The following is a 21,020-nucleotide window of genomic DNA, read 5'->3' as shown; positions in this document are numbered from 1 at the left end:
AAAGTCGTGTCACGCGTAGTCTAAATAAGTTGAACGAGGAAGGTCGCGCTAGATTAGGGTTCACATGCCACGTTGGATTAGAAAAAATGGATGAGAACAAGTGGTGAGAGTAAAAAACTATGTTTAATTTTTTTATGGTTTTGAGCATAGAGAGATTTAGGGCCTTGAGCAATAAAAAAGAATACAAATTTAGAGATTTGTATCGAGAAAAGAAAGATATTGAAGAGGATATTCATAATTTGTTTAGAAAGTCGATTAAGGATTAGGATTTTGGTATAAACAATTATTTAGGATTTTGGCATACTCAAGTGATTCGGTTAGTGACCAATTCGCCTAGAGATTAAACTGAAATTTTTATTTCAAAGTCAAAACAAGAAGCGAAGGTAGGGTTTCCAATTATTGTCAAAAAAGAGTTCATTTTTCGAAAAGGTAAGCTCAAGTCTCAGTGGGTTTGGGTGAAATCTAATGCTTTTTGTGTTTGAGTTAGGAATGTAAATAATATATATGTATTCGTAAGTTATTTGAGTTCAATTTAAATAAAATTTGAATTCAATTTGATCATTGTTGAGTTATATTTAAACTTGAATGACTAGATTTATTGATTAATTAAATTCAAAAATCATAATCACTCAAGTAATCAAATGACTCATGGCTTAATAAAGTTTTTTATTTTAATATATATTTATTATTTTAATTAAAAATTATAATTTTACCTTTGAATAATGTACCAAAAAATCCTAAACATTACTCTTCAAACTCTTTCCATATTCTTAAAATCTCATATGCTTCCTTTCTTAGTCTATTTCCCTTTCCAAATCCCAATAAACGGCGCTCTTATACTCCTCCCCAACCCATCCTAGATTCCAAGCATCTATCATTTTCCTTTCCTGCCTACTTCTTTGAGCTTTCATCACCAAAATTTTCTCTCTATTTTGATTCTCGATCCATTAACCCTAACTCCAGCCAATGATGCTCCTTCCAAGCTAGTAGTAATAATAGCTATTCTTTGTCAATAACAACATGTTTGATTACAACACTAATTCGAGGCAATGTCTCTGAGTTTAATTAGTTTTCTTTTATTTCTATTTTGAATTCATTGTCTTGTCTTCTAAATAAGCCCTTGAAAATTGTTGTTTGATTCCCTTGTGCTAAAACTTTTGTTAATGATCATGTTAACTTTTGCTCCATGAAAATGAAACTAATTCTAAAAGAATCATCACAAGAAAATAGAGTTTTAGTGACAAAATTTTCCATTGCTAATACCCACTTTATCAATGAAAAACAGTTTTAGTGACAAAAATTTCACCATTAAAAGTTGCCAAATATTGTGAAGTCGAGAAAAGTATTCCATCACTAAAATGCCATTTACAGGAGGTTATCCCTATACATATTGGTATGCCTTCGATTGCTGCTCCTACTCATTTTTAAAGACATATCACTCTTTTTCCTAATGTGCAAACATCTGATCCAATTCAAGTTTTTCATTTGGATTATCCAAAGGAACAAGAAAAGCTGAAAATAAGTACACTAGAAACCAAAGAAGGCTATAAATCTTAACAAAAAATAGATCTCATAGAGGAAAGGCTTTGAGTTATTAAAGGGATGGATTTTTATGGCTCAATGGATGCTACTGGATTATGCTTAGTTCTTGAATAGTGATTCCACCTAAATTTAAGGTGCATGAGTTCGAAAAAATATGATAAAACTAAATGTCCTATATAACACATGTCATAAAGTATTGTTATAAGATGGTTGTATATGTACATGATGAGAAGCTATTCATTCATGTTTTTCAAGATAGTCTCACTAGATCTGTTGCAAAGTGGTATATCCAATTAAATAAAACTTAAATCCATTGCTAAAAAAACTAGCAAGAGCCTTTATTGCATAATATAAGCACATCATAGATTTGGCATCAGACGATCTGTCCTTACAAAGCATGGAAAAGAAAAATACTAAAAGCTTCAAAGAATATGCTTAGAGGTAGAAAGATGCTACTACTCAAGTCCAACCACCACTACTCACTGAAAAAGATACTATAATTCAGTTTGTTAATAACTTTAAAGCTCCATACTATGAAAGTATGATTGAAAATGCCACCAAAAATTTTATTAACATGGTGATTTTTAGGGAGATAATAGAAAATATAAAAAAGAATGGTAAGCTTGAAGGTAGTAATGCAACTAATGCAAATAAAGGGGTAACACTGAAGAAGAAAGAAGGAAATACTCAATTTGTAACTTATAAGGAGCAACAAGTATGAGGGTTTTACCCATACCACCAATACCCAATATACTAGCCTTATTATCCTTCGATAAGTAATGTGTCACAACCAAATCCCTATTAGCCAATACCTTAGCTTTTCAACCAACTTGTCATCCTCAAATACTTACATAGATGCCTAGCCCTACCACTATACTAGCTACAAGACTAGTTTCAATAACTAATACCCAACCAAATGGTTCGAGGAAACCTTGAAACAATTGAGAGAGAGCTCACATCGATCTTATCCACATGACATATACTGAGTTATTCTTGAAATTGGTTAAAAATAACCTAATATCACTAATTCATTTAGAACCTATGAAGCAGCCCCATCTCAAATCATATAATGCCAATGCCACTTATGATTATCATAATAGAAATATAGGCCATTGCAGAGAAAGTTGTCTGCTTTCAAACACAAGGTGCAAAGTTTGATTAGAATAGGTTTGGTGAGCTTTCACAAGCCAACAAGGTTAAATGTTATTGGAAATCATTTGCCTAACCACACAAGGCATTATTCTAATGAAGCTCTTATGATTGTCTATCACTTTAGAAATGCAAGTCTTTAAATATTTATGAATGTTTGAGAGTTCTTTTATTTATTGTCTTTTTTTTATCTTTCGTCATTTCAATAAAATGACAAATGTATTTTCATTACATTTTCTCTTTCATTCTACTGCCTTTATATACATTTTCTTATTTCACCTATTCTTATACTCCAAATAACAAATATTCTGACAATCATGATCATAATATAGGATTCAATTTTGAAAGCATCATTTAATATGTTGAAATTGATTATTCAATATTCTTAATCTGTTGGGATTATTAAAGTAAAAAAAAAAAAAAAAGATAAGTTTTATGAATGAAAACTAGCGAGGAATTTTGCCCATTGAAAGATGAATGTAAGATACTATATATTCCTTTATGATGGTATTCAAAAGTTTGCCCTTATTTAATAAATATTTTATGAGAGTATTTACTTTTAAGATGAGAAATAATAGTCATCTTTTTTTTTTTACATTTTACATAGAATAAAATTATCCATTTACCACCACTTTAAGCCTATTATGATTTTTCTTTAAAAAAAAAAAACCCACCAAGGATCACCCTTAATACTAAAAGGCAAATTTTAGAAAAAAAGGACATTTTCACAAAAGGAAAATTTGAAAGTCTTAAATTATCTAAAATGGAAAAAAAGAAAGCCCTTTTAACATTTGAATCTTTCTTAAAAAATGAGAAAAAATACAAAATAAAAAGATGAAAGATAAACTATGAAAAAAATGAAAAAATGAAAAATGAAAAAACTGATGAATGATAGGGCAAAATGCCAAGGTGTTTCATATGATACAAAATGATAATTTAGTTTATAACCCTTCAAATAATAATTTTGGCCTATTTATCCATTTTTCATAACCTCACACTTTAGTCTACATTATGAACCTTAAAATTCTATTTTGATTAAATGTAAATACTTAAATTAGAGAATCATATATTATTTTAAGGCATGATTGTGACGCTATCAAAGAACAATGAGATTGATTAGGTTTTTGATGGAGATATCAACGATAAATGAAGTGAAAAATAAATGAAGAGAAGGAAAATATAAGAAAAAGATTTGTAAAAAATTAATAAAAAAAAAGAAAAAGTAAGACTTAAATTGAAAACCCATAATGGTGATTTAAGTACAAAATATATATATCTAAGCTGAAAACTTGAAAAATAGTTTTAATGCATGAAGATTAATATCATTTGAAGATCCCATGTAGTAGGGGCACCATTTGAAGTTGATAAGCTAAAAAGATTAAGAACATCAATAGAATGGGTTTTTGAGAAAAACTTTGAATTAATTTATTCAAAATTATCTGAATATTCATTATCTTGGATGACGTAAACTTCTTCGAGCACTTATCTTGTTGATTACTTTGAAATTATTCCTTTTCCTAGTTGTTCCTTGCTAGACTTGTTATCATAATAAATATCATTTTTTTTATTAATTTCTCTTGTCTTCACCATTTATTTTTCCTTTTGTGTAATGAACTAAGAAAGTGTAATGGATTACATTTGTCATAGAATTGTAATGATGATGAAGAACAAATCACTGATGATAATATGAAAGATCTTTGTATTATTTTGAAAAAAAAAATTAAAAGTGAGGGGGGCAAATCAAAAATGAAATGAGATTGATTAAAGAAGCGTAAAAGATGTTTATCCCTAAGGCTTGTAAATGAAATAAAAAACATTTGAAGGTTCAAATTTGTTGATCAGATGATGGCATTTTAGTTCACAAATCAATTGATACACTTAATGGTTAGTTTTGAAAAAGCTGAAGAAGAATAGAATGAGAAATTGAATTTCTGCTAGATGTCAAATAAGGATATAATATTAAAAAAATATAAAATTTTGGATTCAATCCCAAATCTAAAACTCCTACCATTGTTCAAACTCAATGTTATTATCTATTATATATAAATTATCCCATATATTGACAATGAAATTTTTAGATTTTATAGTTAAAGTTATGAATATATAATTAATTAATTAATATATTCATATTTTTATACAATAGTAGTTTTTTTTTTATATATAGAAATAGTAGTTTTACTCTAAATATAAGACGGAATGACTAATAACAGCAAGAACAACTATTTTTACCTTTTTATCATTGAAAACAAAACACCAGTAATAAAATTCATGGCTGTTATAAAAATTTATCATTAGCATTGCTGGTTTATTGGGAGGAATATTTGAAGATCGGTGATAATACAAGAGCAAAACGACATTGGTAACATTAGATCCTCTTATATATATTTATAGATATATATATTTATTTATGCTTAATTAGCTGTTTGATTTGTCATCTATAGTATGTTAAACCATCTCCTAAAAGAGGGAATCTGTTTGCTATAATTTCTAATGAGCTTCTTCCAATCAAGAAAGAGCTTTTTTTTTTCTCTTGTAAACGCATCATACCATGCACATAATATGCATGAAAGGCATGCATTAGTGAACAAACCTTTCTTGTAAAATTCAATCGCATGAAGTTTATGAAGAACTTTTGATTTCATGATTCACGTGAATTAATTTCTGCCTTCTCTCCTTTTTAACAATATTGCACTATCCATGAAAACCAGTGCTTCGCATGTCTCCTGAAGTTTCCTGCTTTAATTGGCTACGAATCATACAAAGATGATGAAGCAAAAAGCTGCTCATATCACCCGGCGGCCAAAGAACTTCCTTCGGCTATGGCAACGGCGGGCTGATCAACGCCACCTAAAACTTCCAGCTATTACTGGCAAGAGCCATAAAATCTTGGGAAGCAATTATGAGGAAATGTCGAAGGAATCATTGTTGACCGGAGAATTATCGGATGGCAGTAGCCGGGGTTCGATACATGTTCCAAAAGGGTCCATAGCGGTCTATGTAGGGCCAGTGCGCCGTAAGTTTGTGATTCCGACGAGCTACTTAGCAATGCCGGAATTTAGAGTTTTGATGGATAAGGTGGCTGATGAATTCGGATTTGAGCATGAAGGGGGACTACAAATTCCATGTGACGAACAAGATTTTGAGCAGATATTGCTTAGATGTGGCACTCCACCAAAATATCTGACAGGAGCCATAAAAAGGTTTTGAAGCGTTGGAATTAAACCAAACATTATATTTTGATTATTATTTATTTTTTTTATTATGAATAATATTTTATTAAAAGTTGTTTTATTAGTGATTCTTTTATGGATTTAGAGTTTTAGTATAAATTCGGTATTTTGTTTAGGGTCTGTAAGAAACAAAGAGGATTTATATTCAAAGAGATTGAGTGTTGTTTTGTGTAAGAATTTGAGTATGGCTCAAAGAATGCCTATGAAATCCAATTGACTTAAATAAAAATTGTTGGGTTAATATCATGAATGGTTTATAAATTATAATGAAATATTAAATATTAAATATAATATCTGAATTTTAAAAATTATTAATATAATATTAAATTATAAATATATTATTTAATATAGTATTCACCTTTAATATGGTTATCTTCAAATGATGATGCATAATGGATAAATTATCCTCCAAGATCAAGTATCACATTAATTAATAGATTCATTATTTATGTATCACATTAGAAGTTTTTAAAATTTAAGTATCACATTGAACATTTACTATAATTTAAGAGTCTATAATGATATTAATCCAAAATTATTTGATTTTATGATTGGACAGATTGCCAATAAAATTATTTCTTATTTGATTTTTTTAGAGTGTTCAGTATTTTACTTCCAAGGAGTGATTAGAAGGAATCATTCTGAATTTTTCGATTCCAAAATTTAGTAGAAGAGCTAGATCCAAACTGACTACGAATGTAAAATGCAATAGTTTGTATCAGACTCAAAAATGACAACGGAATAAGTCGAAGTGAGTTTTTTCTCGCTCCAAATCTAATCCGACTTTATATTCATAAAATTTAAATTTGACTCGACTTGAAATTTCTTTTATTTTTTTCATATCCAAATCTGACCCGACTTATTATTGTATAAGCTATATCTGATTCGACCTGTAATTAATAAAATATTATTTTATAAATATAAAATATTATTTTTTAAAATATAATTATATATAAGTAAATAATAAAAAAAATAAAAAATTTTATATAATATTAAATCGGATCAAATCAAATTTATTTAAAATTCGAACTCCACTCGATCTCAATTTTTTTTTAATATTACTTGACCCAATTCAACTTAACTCGAAACTCGATTTAAAAAAAAAAATTGATTTTATAAGATCATATCATATTAAAATCTATCAGAGATAAATTGGGCTTACCAACCCTAATCAGACCGGGATATTGATCCTGTAGTGGAGGTTGAGACAAAAGGAGAATATCGAAGATTAGTTATGCTCGGTTAATTTCATATCACGTTTCAAGAAAACAAAAGATTTTTTAAAAAAATAGCTTTTGATAACTATGGAATACAGTACTGAATTTAAAAAGTATTTTGAAGAACCTGCTTGATGCCCTTGAAATAGATGCCGGAAAAAGCTCTGTCAAAAGAGATTTGGGATGTCGAGAAAAAATCGTTATTTATTTTTTTTAAATATCTTCATTTTGCATTGATGTTTTTTTAATTATGATGATTTAGTAATTACTCCGTATGATTTTGGCAAAGAGTTTGATTAATTTTTTGTTATAAAATAATATCACGCCCCAAAATTAATATATAAATAATTATATTATTTTGAAGTAAAATTTTAAAATAATATGAAACTTGCTTTCTAATAACAATCTTGAAACATATATTATCATTTCAAATTTTTTTTAAGTAAAATCCATATTTAGAATTCAATACAATAATAAATAAATTATCCTAGAACCAATAAAATACTCCAATATCAATATACACCTCATAAAACCTCATCGACCAACAATGTCTCTAATATTATAGTAATCTTCTCATTTGATTTTTTAGTTTTTCATTAGTCTAAAATAAATTTATTAGTTAATATTTATAGAGAGAGATAAAAGAGAATGAACAAATCATAAGTTAACAAGTATAGCATACACACTTTATCGAATAAGGTATTATTTTTATTCATATTACATAGAACATTCAAGAATATTTGTCAAATCATAATACTAAAACAATTTAAAAATCATCCTTATGTCAAATAAAGCATTTTGTAAATTGATAAATTAATATCAAATATTTCATTTCTTAAATAATTGGCAATCAAATGCCATCATTTAAATGTTGTAATCAAACCAAATCTTTAATTAATTTTTAGAAATCATCATAATTATTTTCATTATATTTTTCGTTGTCCATTAGTAGTTACGATTATTATTATAACATATGATAATAGCTGTATCAAAATATTATTTCATGATCATTATTAACTACTATAATCCATTAACAAAGTCTTATACTAATTATTATAACCCACTAGCAAAGCCGGATAATTATAGTAACTATTATAATTCGTTAGCAGGGTTGTGTGCTAACTATTATTATCCATTAACAGAGTTGTAGAACTAGTTTTAGTATCGATGATTTCACTACCTAAATATGTAACTTCATAGCTTTTATAAATCAATCTTTAAAATCTTAACAACCATTTAGTATTTCATTCATATAAGCTCACATTTCACCGCAATCGTTTATTGAAATCATAGCTGCGAAAATATTGTATCTTTCTATCTTTCATTCATCAGCTCATAATTCATCATTTATATATCAAAATATAAGATAATCATATGCTAGATCATGTTTTTATATATGAAAAACAGTAAGACATGCATTCATCATTTTGAGAAACTTACAAGCATACAAAGGTTTAAAACAAAGTGTATGAGATTTAGCCTACCTCGTTTTAATTTTATCACTTAGTTTTTCTCTAAAAATAATTAACAACTTATTCAAAACTATTTCAATGTATTAGAAATTGATCAACCTTTTTAGAAGCTATATACACTAAATCAACTAAATTTTACAAAAGCTAACTCAACTAATTAATGTTCATTGCATGCACTATTTTCACTAAAACAATTATATCTCAAGATATGAAATTCGAAATTAAGATCCTTTTAGTGCATTAGAAAATAAACTCAGTAAGATTCCTAACAATATATGGCTAACCCTTTAATTTCTTGTAAATTAATTACAATAATTTTTTCAATTCATATCTCATGCTATTGTCAGACAACATGAGGCTTAGAATTCACTTTCATTTGTTTTGTTAGAAAATAAACTCAATAAATTTTTCATAAATATATGATATTCATAGAAAAAATATGTAGATTAATACAAAATATTAATAAAAATCCACTGTCATAGAAAACTTGTTCTTACAAAGCACATTTCTCCCTTTAGTCCACAATAATATGAGTTCTTCCATTATCAGCCCTAATGTTAATCCAATAATCAATCTTAACTCATAATTAAATGAATAAAACAAGATCTAATAATCTTAATCCTATCATATACGATTATAAGAAATTTCTAAATTTCTCTAATGAACTTTAACCCCAAAATTTCAACAGTTAACAAGCTTCTTCTTCAAATTAAAGAGGATTTTTACTCACCTTTAAAAGACTAATATGGAGGTAGATTTTAATTTTTAATCAACTTTGATCTTCCAGCCCCAAGCTTTGAGAAAGAAGAGAAAGAAAAATAACCCTCATCAAAAAGAAAAAACAGCCTGTTTTCTTTATTTTTTTTCACTCTAAACAAAGACTGTTAGATTTTCCTAACAAATTAGCTCAGCCTCTTTTTCTTTTAATAAGTATTCTCTTAAACAAATTAATGGGTTTTGGTAATACTCTAATCCAATTATCATTTGGGTTGGGGTATTATAAAAGAATACCCCAAAATTATGTTTTATTGCATCCTCATCCTGTTGAATATTAGGACTATCAATTGCATGATGAAAAATTTGTTGATGAGAAAGAAATTACTTTTAGTGAGGAAGTTTCTCAATTGTTATTTGTTAAAAAAATTAAGATTGAAGAAATGGGTTCACTGAATTTTAGTTTGAAATCTATATTTCCTAATGAATATTTTTTTCTTTCTACAATTAAGGTTGAAAAATTGGATTTAGCATCTTTTAATTTGGATGCCGAATTTTGTGAAAAAAAAAAATCAGGATTGCCAAAATTTGACGTTGGTTTATTGTTTCAAAATCTGTTTTTGAACACCATGACAGTGGTGTTATTAGGGAAGTTGGTTTAGAAAATTTTTGATTGGTGATTCTCTTGTTGCAGATCAAAAGTTTAGGTAAGTCGGAATATGAAATTCATGATTTTTTGGGTTTCGAGAAATTCTTGTCAAAATATAATGATGGATTAATTTGTTGGGTTTGAGTTCTTTGCAGCAACAATTGCTTTGAACATTCTTGCTATTGATGGCATTCGTTTGTGGTTTCTTAAGAGCTTGGTTTAAGAGAGGCAGCATTGGAATTAAACTAAACTTTATATTTTTTTTCTATTATTATTTACCTTATTTACTATCATTAATATCTTATTTAGTTATTTTATTTAGAATTTGTAAGAGTTTAAGAGGCCGGGAAGCTCAAAAAAACTCAGTGTGGCTTTATGTAAAGCTTCAAGTGTGGCTCAAGAATGCTTCTGAAACCTTGTTGAGGTAAATAAAACAAAATTGTGTGATTGTGATTAATAAAATTTTTTTCTTGCATGATAATTTGTAGAGCTTTCAATATTTTTTCGGTTGCGTTGATCCAAAGGAATCACTCCGAATTTCTTATGTTAACATGAAGTAAACCTTTTCTCCCTAGCTTAATTATGAAGTAAACCTTTGGTTTAGTTTTAATGTTATTAATTTTTAGCACTTGAGCATGCATTTGATGCAATGGTGGATGTATATATTTTCTGAAGCAAGTTTGAATTTCCCTTCCTCCAAAATAAAATAAAATAAAATAGTATTTCCAAATTAATTCTTTTAAACTTGAAAGGATTTATCAAAGAAGATAAATAGAACGCAAATGAAACAAAGCTTTGAAAGCCAAAAAAAAAATATGCAAGAAGGGAATTTATGCCTTTTCGCATTCAATCGATTGCATGTGTGAAGAAGCTTACAAGAAGCAAGAAAACTTCCGAAAGGTTGATGTTTTTAAGAGTAATTTAGTTCGCGAAATTTAGAATTTTATTTAAGAATTTATGTTTTGATAGAGTGATTTCTTTTATTTGGTTCAAGAAATGTAATTTTGCAAAATTTTTTAAATTTTTTAGGAGCGTTAAAATAATTTAGAATCGGAAAGTTTCTTCTTTTTGAAGCTTTTTCAAATCTTTTATGAATTACAAAATTTATCTCACTTTTATCTTAAATAATTGATAATAATAATTGATTGTATCTAGGGGTGTAAATGATATATTAGTACTCACAAACATTTGAGTTCGATTCAAAGAAAATTCGAATTCGGTTCGATTATTATTGAGTCGAGCTCGAGTAGCTCGACTTATCGATCAAGCCGAATTCGAGTATTCTTATATCTGACTCGAATAGCTCACAAGCTTAATCGAGCTTTTATATTTAAATATATTTTTATTATTTTAATTAATAAAATATTTCGAGTTCGAGTTCGAGCATGAATAATCGAACTATTGTCGAGTATACGAATCGAGCTTATTTTTACATATTAATCGAGCTTAATTGAGCAAACTCGAATAACTCGAATTCGATCACAAATCGAGCTCGAGCTTGAAAAATAAAACTCGATCGAGCTCGAGCCGAATATCGAGCTCGAGCCAAGTATCGAACTCCAAGTTGTGAGTCGAGCTCAAACTCGAGCTTCTTACTATTCGACTTGACTCGACTCGATTACGTCCCTAATTGTACCCTTCAATAAAATAAAAATTGCATTTTCATTACATTTTCTCTTTCATTCTACTACTTTTATATACCTTTTCTTATTTCACCCATTCTCATACTCTAAATAATGAATGTTCTAACAATCATGATCATAATGTAGGATTCAATTTTGAAAGCATCATTTAATAAGGTGAAATTGATTACTCAAGATTCTCAATCTGTTTGAATTATTAAAGAAAAAAAAATGACAAGTTTTATGAATGAAAACTAGCGAGGAATTTTGCCCATTGAAATATGAATGTAAGATACTATATAGTCCTTTATGATGGTATTCAAAAGCTTGCCCTTATTTAATAAATGTTTTTTTATGAGAGTCTTTTCTTTTAAGATGAGAAATAATAGTCATCCCTTTTTTATATATTTCACATAGAATAAAATTATCCATTTACCACCACTTTAAGCCTATTATGATTTTTCTTTAAAAAAAAAAAAAAAAACCCCACTAAAGATTACCCTTAATATTGAAAGGCAAATTTTAGAAAAAAAAAAAAAAGACATTTTCACAAAAAGAAAAAATGAAAGTCTCAAATTATCTAAAATGGAAAAAGAGAAAGCCTTTTTAACATTTGAATCTTTCTTAAACAATGAGAAAAAATACAAAATGAAAAAATGAAAGAGAAAATATGAAAAAAAATGAAAAAATGAAAAAAATGATAAATGATAGGGCAAAATGCCAAGGTGTTTCATATGATAAGAAATGATAATTTAATTTATAAACTTTCAAATAATAATTTTGGCCTATTTATCCATTTTTCATAACCTCACACTTTAGTCTACATTATGAACCTTAAAAGTCTATTCTGATTAAATGTAAATACTTATATTAGAGAATCATATATTATTTTAAAGCATGATTATGATGCTATCAAAGAACAATGAGATTGATTGGGCTTTTGATGGAGATATCAATGATAAATGAAGTGAAAAATAAATGAAGAGAAGGAAAATATAAGAAAAAGATTTGTAAAAAATTAATAAAAAAAGAAAAAGTAAGACTTAAATTGGAAACCCATAATGGTGATTTAAGTAAATATATATATATATATAAGCTGAAAACTTGAAAAATAATTTTAATGCATGAAGATTAATATCATTTGAGGATCCCATGTAGTAGGGGCACCATTTGAAGTTGATAAGCTTAAAAGACCAAGAACATTAATGAAATGGGTTTTTGAGAAAAACTTTGAATTAATTTATTCAAAATTATCTAAATATTCATTATCTTGGATGACGTAAACTTCTTCAAACACTTATCTTGATGATTTACTTTGAAATTATTCCTTTTCCTATTTGTTCCTTGCTAGACTTGTTATCAAAATGAATATCTTTTTTTTATTATTATTAATTTCTCTTGTCTTCACCATTTATTTTTCCTTTTGTGTAATGAACTAAGAAAGTGTAATGGATTACATTTGTCATAGGATTGTAATGATGATGAAGAACAAATCACTGACGATAATATGAAAGATCTTTGTATTATTTTGAAAAAAAAAAATTAAAAGTGAGGGAGGGCAAATCAAAAATGAAATGAGATTGATTAAAGAAGCGTAAAAGATGTTTATCCCTAAGGCTTGTAAATGAAATAAAAAACATTTGAAGGTTCAAATTTGTTGATCAGATGATGGCATTTTAGTTCACAAATCAATTGATACACTTAATGGTTAGTTTTGAAAAAGCTGAAGAAGAATAGAATGAGAAATTGAATTTCTGCTAGATGTCAAATAAGGATATAATATTAAAAAAATATAAAATTTTGGATTCAATCCCAAATCTAAAACTCCTACCATTGTTCAAACTCAATGTTATTATCTATTATATATAAATTATCCCATATATTGACAATGAAATTTTTAGATTTTATAATTAAAGTTATGAATATATAATTAATTAATTAATATATTCATATTTTTATACAATAGTAGTTTTTTTATATATATAGAAATAGTAGTTTTACTCTAAATATAAGACGGAATGACTAATAACAGCAAGAACAACTATTTTTACCTTTTTATCATTGAAAACAAAACACCAGTAATAAAATTCATGGCTGTTATAAAAATTTATCATTAGCATTGCTGGTTTATTGGGAGGAATATTTGAAGATCGGTGATAATACAAGAGCAAAACGACATTGGTAACATTAGATCCTCTTATATATATTTATAGATATATATATTTATTTATGCTTAATTAGCTGTTTGATTTGTCATCTATAGTATGTTAAACCATCTCCTAAAAGAGGGAATCTGTTTGCTATAATTTCTAATGAGCTTCTTCCAATCAAGAAAGAGCCTTTTTTTTTCTCTTGTAAACGCATCATACCATGCACATAATATGCATGAAAGGCATGCATTAGTGAACAAACCTTTCTTGTAAAATTCAGTCGCATGAAGTTTATGAAGAACTTTTGATTTCATGATTCACGTGAATTAATTTCTGCCTTCTCTCCTTTTTAACAATATTGCACTATCCATGAAAACTAGTGCTTCGCATATCTCCTGAAGTTTCCTGCTTTAATTGGCTACGAATCATACAAAGATGATGAAGCAAAAAGCTGCTCATATCACCCGGCGGCCAAAGAACTTCCTTCGGCTATGGCAACGGCGGGCTGATCAACGCCACCTAAAACTTCCAGCTATTACTGGCAAGAGCCATAAAATCTTGGGAAGCAATTATGAGGAAATGTCGAAGGAATCATTGTTGACCGGAGAATTATCGGATGGCAGTAGCCGGGGTTCGATACATGTTCCAAAAGGGTCCATAGCGGTCTATGTAGGGCCAGTGCGCCGTAAGTTTGTGATTCCGACGAGCTACTTAACAATGCCGGAATTTAGAGTTTTGATGGATAAGGTGGCCGATGAATTCGGATTTGAGCATGAAGGGGGACTACAAATTCCATGTGACGAACAAGATTTTGAGCAGATATTGCTTAGATGTGGCACTCCACCAAAATATCTGACAGGAGCCATAAAAAGGTTTTGAAGCGTTGGAATTAAACCAAACATTATATTTTGATTATTATTTATTTTTTTTATTATAATAATATTTTATTAAAAGTTGTTTTATTAGTGATTCTTTTATGGATTTAGAGTTTTAGTATAAATTCGGTATTTTGTTTAGGGTCTGTAAGAAACAAAGAGGATTTATATTCAAAGAGATTGAGTGTTGTTTTTTGTAAGAATTTTAGTATGGCTCAAAGAATGCCTATGAAATCCAATTGACTTAAATAAAAATTGTTGGGTTAATATCATGAATAGTCTATAAATTATAATGAAATATTAAATATAATATCTGAACTTTAAAAATTATAAATATAATATTAAATTATAAATATATTATTTAATATAGTATTCACCTTTAATATGATTATCTTCAAATAATGATACATAATGGATAAATTATCTTCCAAGATCAAGTATCCCATTAATTAATAGATTCATTATTTATGTATCACATTATAAGTTTTTAAAATTTAAATACCACATTAAACATTTATTATAATTTAGGAGTCTATAATGATATTAATCCAAAATTATTTGATTTTATGATTGGACAGATTGCCAATAAAATTATTTCTTATTTGATTTTTTTAGAGTGTTCAGTATTTTACTTCCATGGAGTGATTAAAAGGAATCATTTTAAATTTTTCGACTCCAAAATTTAGTAGAAGAGCTAGATCCAATTTGACTATGAATGTAAAATGCAATAGTTTGTAATGAGTCGAAGTGAGTTTTTTCTCGCTCCAAATCTAATCCGATTTTATATTCATAAAATCTAAATTTGATTCGACTTGAAATTTTTTTTATTTTTTTCATATCCAAACCTGACCCGACTTAATATTACATAAACTATATCTGACTCGACCTGTAATTAATAAAATATTATTTTATAAATATAAAATATTATTTTTTAAAATATAATTATATATAAGTAAATAATTAAAAAAATAAAAAATTTTATATAATATTAGATCGAATCAAGTCAAATTTATTTAAAATTCAAACTCAACTCGATCTCAATTTTTTTTTAATATTATTTGACTCAACTCAACTTAACTCGAAACTCGATTTAAAAAAAAAAAATTGATTTTATAAGATCATATCATATTAAAATCTATCAGAGATAAATTGGGCTTACCAACCCTAATCAGACCGGGATATTGATCCTGTAGTGGAGGTTGAGACAAAAGGAGAATATCGAAGATTAGTTATGCTCGGTTAATTTCATATCACGTTTCAAGAAAACAAAAGATTTTTTTAAAAAATAGCTTTTGATAATTCTGGAATACAGTACTGAATTTAAAAAGTATTTTGAAGAACCCGCTTGATGCCCTTGAAATAGATGCCGAAAAAAGCTCTGTCAAAAGAGATTTGGGATATCGAGAAAAAATCGTTATTTATTATTTTTAAATATCTTCATTTTGCTTTAGTGTTTTTTTAATTATGATGATTTAGTAATTACTCCGTATGATTTTGGCAAAGAGTTTGATTAAGTTTTTGTTATAAAATAATATCACGCCCCAAAATTAATATATAAATAATTATATTATTTTAAAATAAAATTTTAAAATAATATGAAACTTGCTTTCCAATAACAATCTTGAAACATATATTATCATTTCAAATTCTCTTTAAGTAAAATCCATATTTAGAATTCAATACAATAATAAATAAATTACCCTAGAACCAATAAAATACTCCAATATCAATATACACCTCATAAAACCTCATCGACCAACAATGTCTCTAATATTATAGTAATCTTCTCATTTGATTTTCTAGTTTTTCATTAGTCTAAAATAAATTTATTAGTTAATATTTATAGAGAGAGATAAAAGAGAATGAGCAAATCATAAATTAACAAGTATAGCATAAACACTTTATCGGATCAAGTATTGTTTTTATTCATATTACATAGAACATTCAAGAATATTTGTCAAATCATAATACTAAAACAATTTAAAAATCATCCTTATGTCAAATAGAGCATTTTGTAATTGATAAATTAATATCGAATATGTCATTTCTTAAATAATTGACAATCAAATGCCATCATTCAAATATTGTAATCAAACCAAATTTTTAATTAATTTTTAGAAATCATCATAATTATTTTCATTATATTTTTCATTGTCCTTCAGTAGTTACGATCATTATTATAACATATGATAATAGTTGTATCAAAATATTATTTCATAATCATTACTAACTACTATAATCCATTAACAAAGTCTTATGCTAATTATTATAACTCACTAGCAAAATCGTATAATTATAGTAACTATTATAATTCGTTAGCAGGGTTGTGTGCTAACTATTATTATCCATTAACAGAGTTGTAAAACTGATTTTAGTATCGATGATTTCACTACCTAAATATGTAAATTCATAGCTTTTATAAATCAATCTTTAAAATCTTAACAACCATTTAGTATTTCATTCATATAAGCTCACATTTCACAGTAATCATTTATTGAAATCATAGCTGCGAAAATATTGTTTCTTTCTATCTTTCATTCATGAGCTCATAATTCATCATTTATATATCAAAATATAAGATAATCATATGCTAGATCATGTTTTTATATACGAAAAACAATAAGACGTGCATTCATCATTTTGAGAAACTTACAAGCATACAAAAGTTTAAAACAAAGTGTATGAGATTTAACTTATCTCGTTTTAATTTTATCACTTAGTTTTTCTCTAAAAATAATTAGCAACTTATTCAAAACTATTTCAATGTATTAGAAATCGATTAACCTTTTTAGAAGCTATATATACTAAATCAACTAAATTTTACAAAAGCTAACTCAACTAATTAATGTTGATTGCATGCACTATTTTCACTAAAATAATTATATTTCAAGATATGAAATTCGAAATTAAGATCCTTTTAGTGCGTTAGAAAATAAACTCAATAAGATTCCTAACAATATATGGCTAACTCTTTAATTTCTTTTAAATTAATTACAATAATTTTTTCAATTCATATCTCATGCTATTGTCAGACAACATGTATATCGTCTAGTAAAAATTAGATATTTTTTCATATGAGGCTTAAAATTCAGTTTCATTTGTTTTGTTAGAAAATAAACTCAATAAACTTTTCATAAATATATGATATTCATAGAAAAAATATGTAGATTAATACAAAATATTAATAAAAATCCACTGTCATAGAAAACTTGTTCTTACAAAGCACATTTCTCCCTTTAGTCCACAATAATATGAGTTCTTCCATTATCAGCCCTAATGTTAATCCAATAATCAATCTTAACTCATAATTAAATGAATAAAAGAAGATCTAATAATCTTAATCCTATCATATACGATTATAAGAAATTTCTAAATTTCTCTAATGAACTTTAACCCCAAAACTTCAACAGTTAACAAGCTTCTTCTTCAAATTAAAGAGGATTTTTACTCACCTTTAAAAGACTAATATGGAGGTAGATTTTAATTTTTAATCAACTTTGATCTTCCAGCCCCCAAGCTTTGAGAAAGAAGAGAAAGAAAAATAACCCTCATCAAAAAGAAAAAGCAGCCTGTTTTCTTTATTTTTTTTCACTCTAAACAAAGACTGTTAGATTTTCCTAACAAATTAGCTCAGCCTCTTTTTCTTTTAATAAGTATTCTCTTAAACAAATTAATGGGTTTTGGTAATACTCTAATCCAATTATCATTTGGGTTGGGGTATTATAAAGAATACCCCAAAATTATGTTTTATTGCATCCTCATCCTGTTGAATATTAGGACTATCAATTGCATGATGAAAAATTTGTTGATGAGAAAGAAATTACTTTTAGTGAGGAAGTTTCTCAATTGTTATTTGTTAAAAAAATTAAGATTGAAGAAATGGGTTCACTGAATTTTAGTTTGAAATCTATATTTCCTAATGAATATTTTTGTCTTTCTACAATTAAGGTTGAAATTTTGGATTTAGCATCTTTTAATTTGGATGCCGAATTTTGTGAAAAAAAAAAAAATCAAGATTGCCAAAATTTGACGTTGGTTAATTGTTTCAAAATCTGTTTTTGAACACCATGACAGTGGTGTTATTAGGGAAGTTGGTTTAGAAAATTTTTGATTGGTGATGATTCTCTTGTTGCAGATCAAAAGTTTAGGTAAGTCGGAATATGAAATTCATGATTTTTTGGGTTTCGAGAAATTCTTGTCAAAATATAATGATGGATTAATTTGTTGGGTTTGAGTTCTTTGCAGCAACAATTGCTTTGAACATTCTTGCTATTGATGGCATTCGTTTGTGGTTTTTTAAGAGCTTGGTTTAAGAGAGGCAACATTGGAATTAAACTAAACTTTATATTTTTTCTATTATTGTTTACCTTATTTACTATCATTAATATCTTATTTATAGTTATTTTATTTAGAATTTGTAAGAGTTTAAGAGGCCGGGAAGCTCAAAAAAAACTCAGTGTGGTTTTATGTAAAGCTTCAAGTGTGGCTCAAGAATGCTTCTGAAACCTTGTTGAGCTAAATAGAACAAAATTGTGTGATTGTGATTAATAAAATTTTTTTCTTGCATGATAATTTGTAGAGCTTTCAATATTTTTTCGGTTGCGTTGATCCAAAGGAATCACTCCGAATTTCTTATGTTAACATGAAGTAAACCTTTTCTCCCTAGCTTAATTATGAAAGTAAACCTTTGGTTTAGTTTTAATGTTATTAATTTTTAGCATTTGATGCAATGGTGGATGTATATATTTTCTGAAGCAAGTTTGAATTTCCCTTCCTCCAAAATAAAATAAAATAAAATAGTATTTCCAAATTAATTCTTTTAAACTTGAAAGGATTTATCGAAGAAGATAAATAGAACGCAAATGAAACAAAGCTTTGAAAGCCAAAAAAAAAATATGCAAGAAGGGAATTTATGCCTTTTCACATTCAATCGATTGCATGTGTGAAGAAGCTTACAAGAAGCAAGAAAACTTCCGAAAGGTTGATGTTTTTAAGAGGAATTTAGTTCGCGAAATTTAGAATTTTATTTAAGAATTTATGTTTTGATAGAGTGATTTATTTAAGAATATTATCTATCTTCGAAAAGATGACATTTTAAAAGATAAACGTCATCTATCGTTTAGTGGTTCCCATATGGTTCTTTAGCCCTTTTAACATCAATGCCTAGCCATTCTTTAAACCAAAAAGTAGTCCTCACAATTTAAAACACAATTTTATGATATAATATTAATATGATAAAAAAATAAAATATAAATTAATACAACTTAAAATTATAACCATAACTATATATATGTTTAACAAAATAAAAAAATTATATTTTATATTTTTATATCGATATAAATTATTATACGTAATTTTTATATAAAATATAATACGAACACATAAATTTTCATATTTTACATGACACAAATATATAAATCGTTAAATTTATTAAAAAGTGAATGGTGCTTTTGTCAAGATATTTTTTATGTTTGAAATTTCTAAGTTATCTCGGATACAATATTTTTTTATTTATAAACGTAAAATATCAAATATCAAATTTATATGTTAAATTTACGTTATAAATAATTTATAAGTAAATAGCATAACATATTATATAAATAAATAAATTTAAATAAATTATTTTTATGTTAAATAAATAAATATATTTTTAAAATATTAAATAAACAATTTTTTTTTTTTTGTTCAAGAGGGGCACTTGCGCTACATCAAATGGGAGCGGGGGACCCCAGCCCCATGTCTTCTTTAAAGCATGCTTGGCCTCTAGATAAGTAGCTGAAAGCGTTAAACGTTAATCGTTATGTTACATAGAAAATGATTGTTTTTGTAGTCTTCTACATAAAAATCGACAATGGTTAGATAGAAACAAGCATAGTCTACATTCAAATAGACGATGTTATCTTAAAATTTTGTATTAGGAAATTCAATATTTACATTCTTAATTTATTAAATTAATTAGATGTATTAAGTTGTCTATAATAGAATTGGTAATTTTAGCACAATAATATAATACGAAAATGATACAAAAAAATTATGTGTTTTAAAAAAATGTATTTCATAATTATTTATATTGGTACGAATTTCGAAATAATATAATTCATATCGTATATGTGTTGGCTTGTTTAAACATGGACATAACATGAATAATATATTTAATTTAATCTTGTTATATAAGTATACGTTTAATATATTTAATACATTTTTTATATTTATTTTAATTTAATATAAACATATAAAGATTATTTTAATTTTTAATCTTTTAATTATGATACTTAATTAGCTATTTAATATCATATAAAAATTATTTAAAATATTTAATTATGATATTCATTTAATAATTATTATAAAATTATTTTTTATATTAACAATATAAATATAATATAAATATAAATATTAATAT

General features: G+C 26.7%; 2 pseudogenes; both read left to right on the top strand.

Annotated features, from left to right (window-relative positions):
• The first annotated feature begins 5,433 nt into the window (after nucleotides 1-5,433).
• Nucleotides 5,434-6,016, top strand: LOC111280659 (protein SMALL AUXIN UP-REGULATED RNA 51 pseudogene; annotated as a pseudogene).
• Nucleotides 6,017-14,159: 8,143 nt separating this feature from the next.
• On the top strand, nucleotides 14,160-14,624 carry LOC111280657 (protein SMALL AUXIN UP-REGULATED RNA 51 pseudogene; annotated as a pseudogene).
• The last annotated feature ends 6,396 nt before the right edge of the window (nucleotides 14,625-21,020 follow it).

This window comes from Durio zibethinus, chromosome 28 (assembly GCF_047325235.1).
Source record: "Durio zibethinus cultivar Kanyao isolate XHJ-2024 chromosome 28, ASM4732523v1, whole genome shotgun sequence".
Lineage (NCBI taxonomy): Eukaryota > Viridiplantae > Streptophyta > Magnoliopsida > Malvales > Malvaceae > Durio > Durio zibethinus.
The sequence above is the reverse complement of the archived record's forward strand: the minus strand, read 5'-3'. Positions and strand labels throughout refer to the sequence as shown.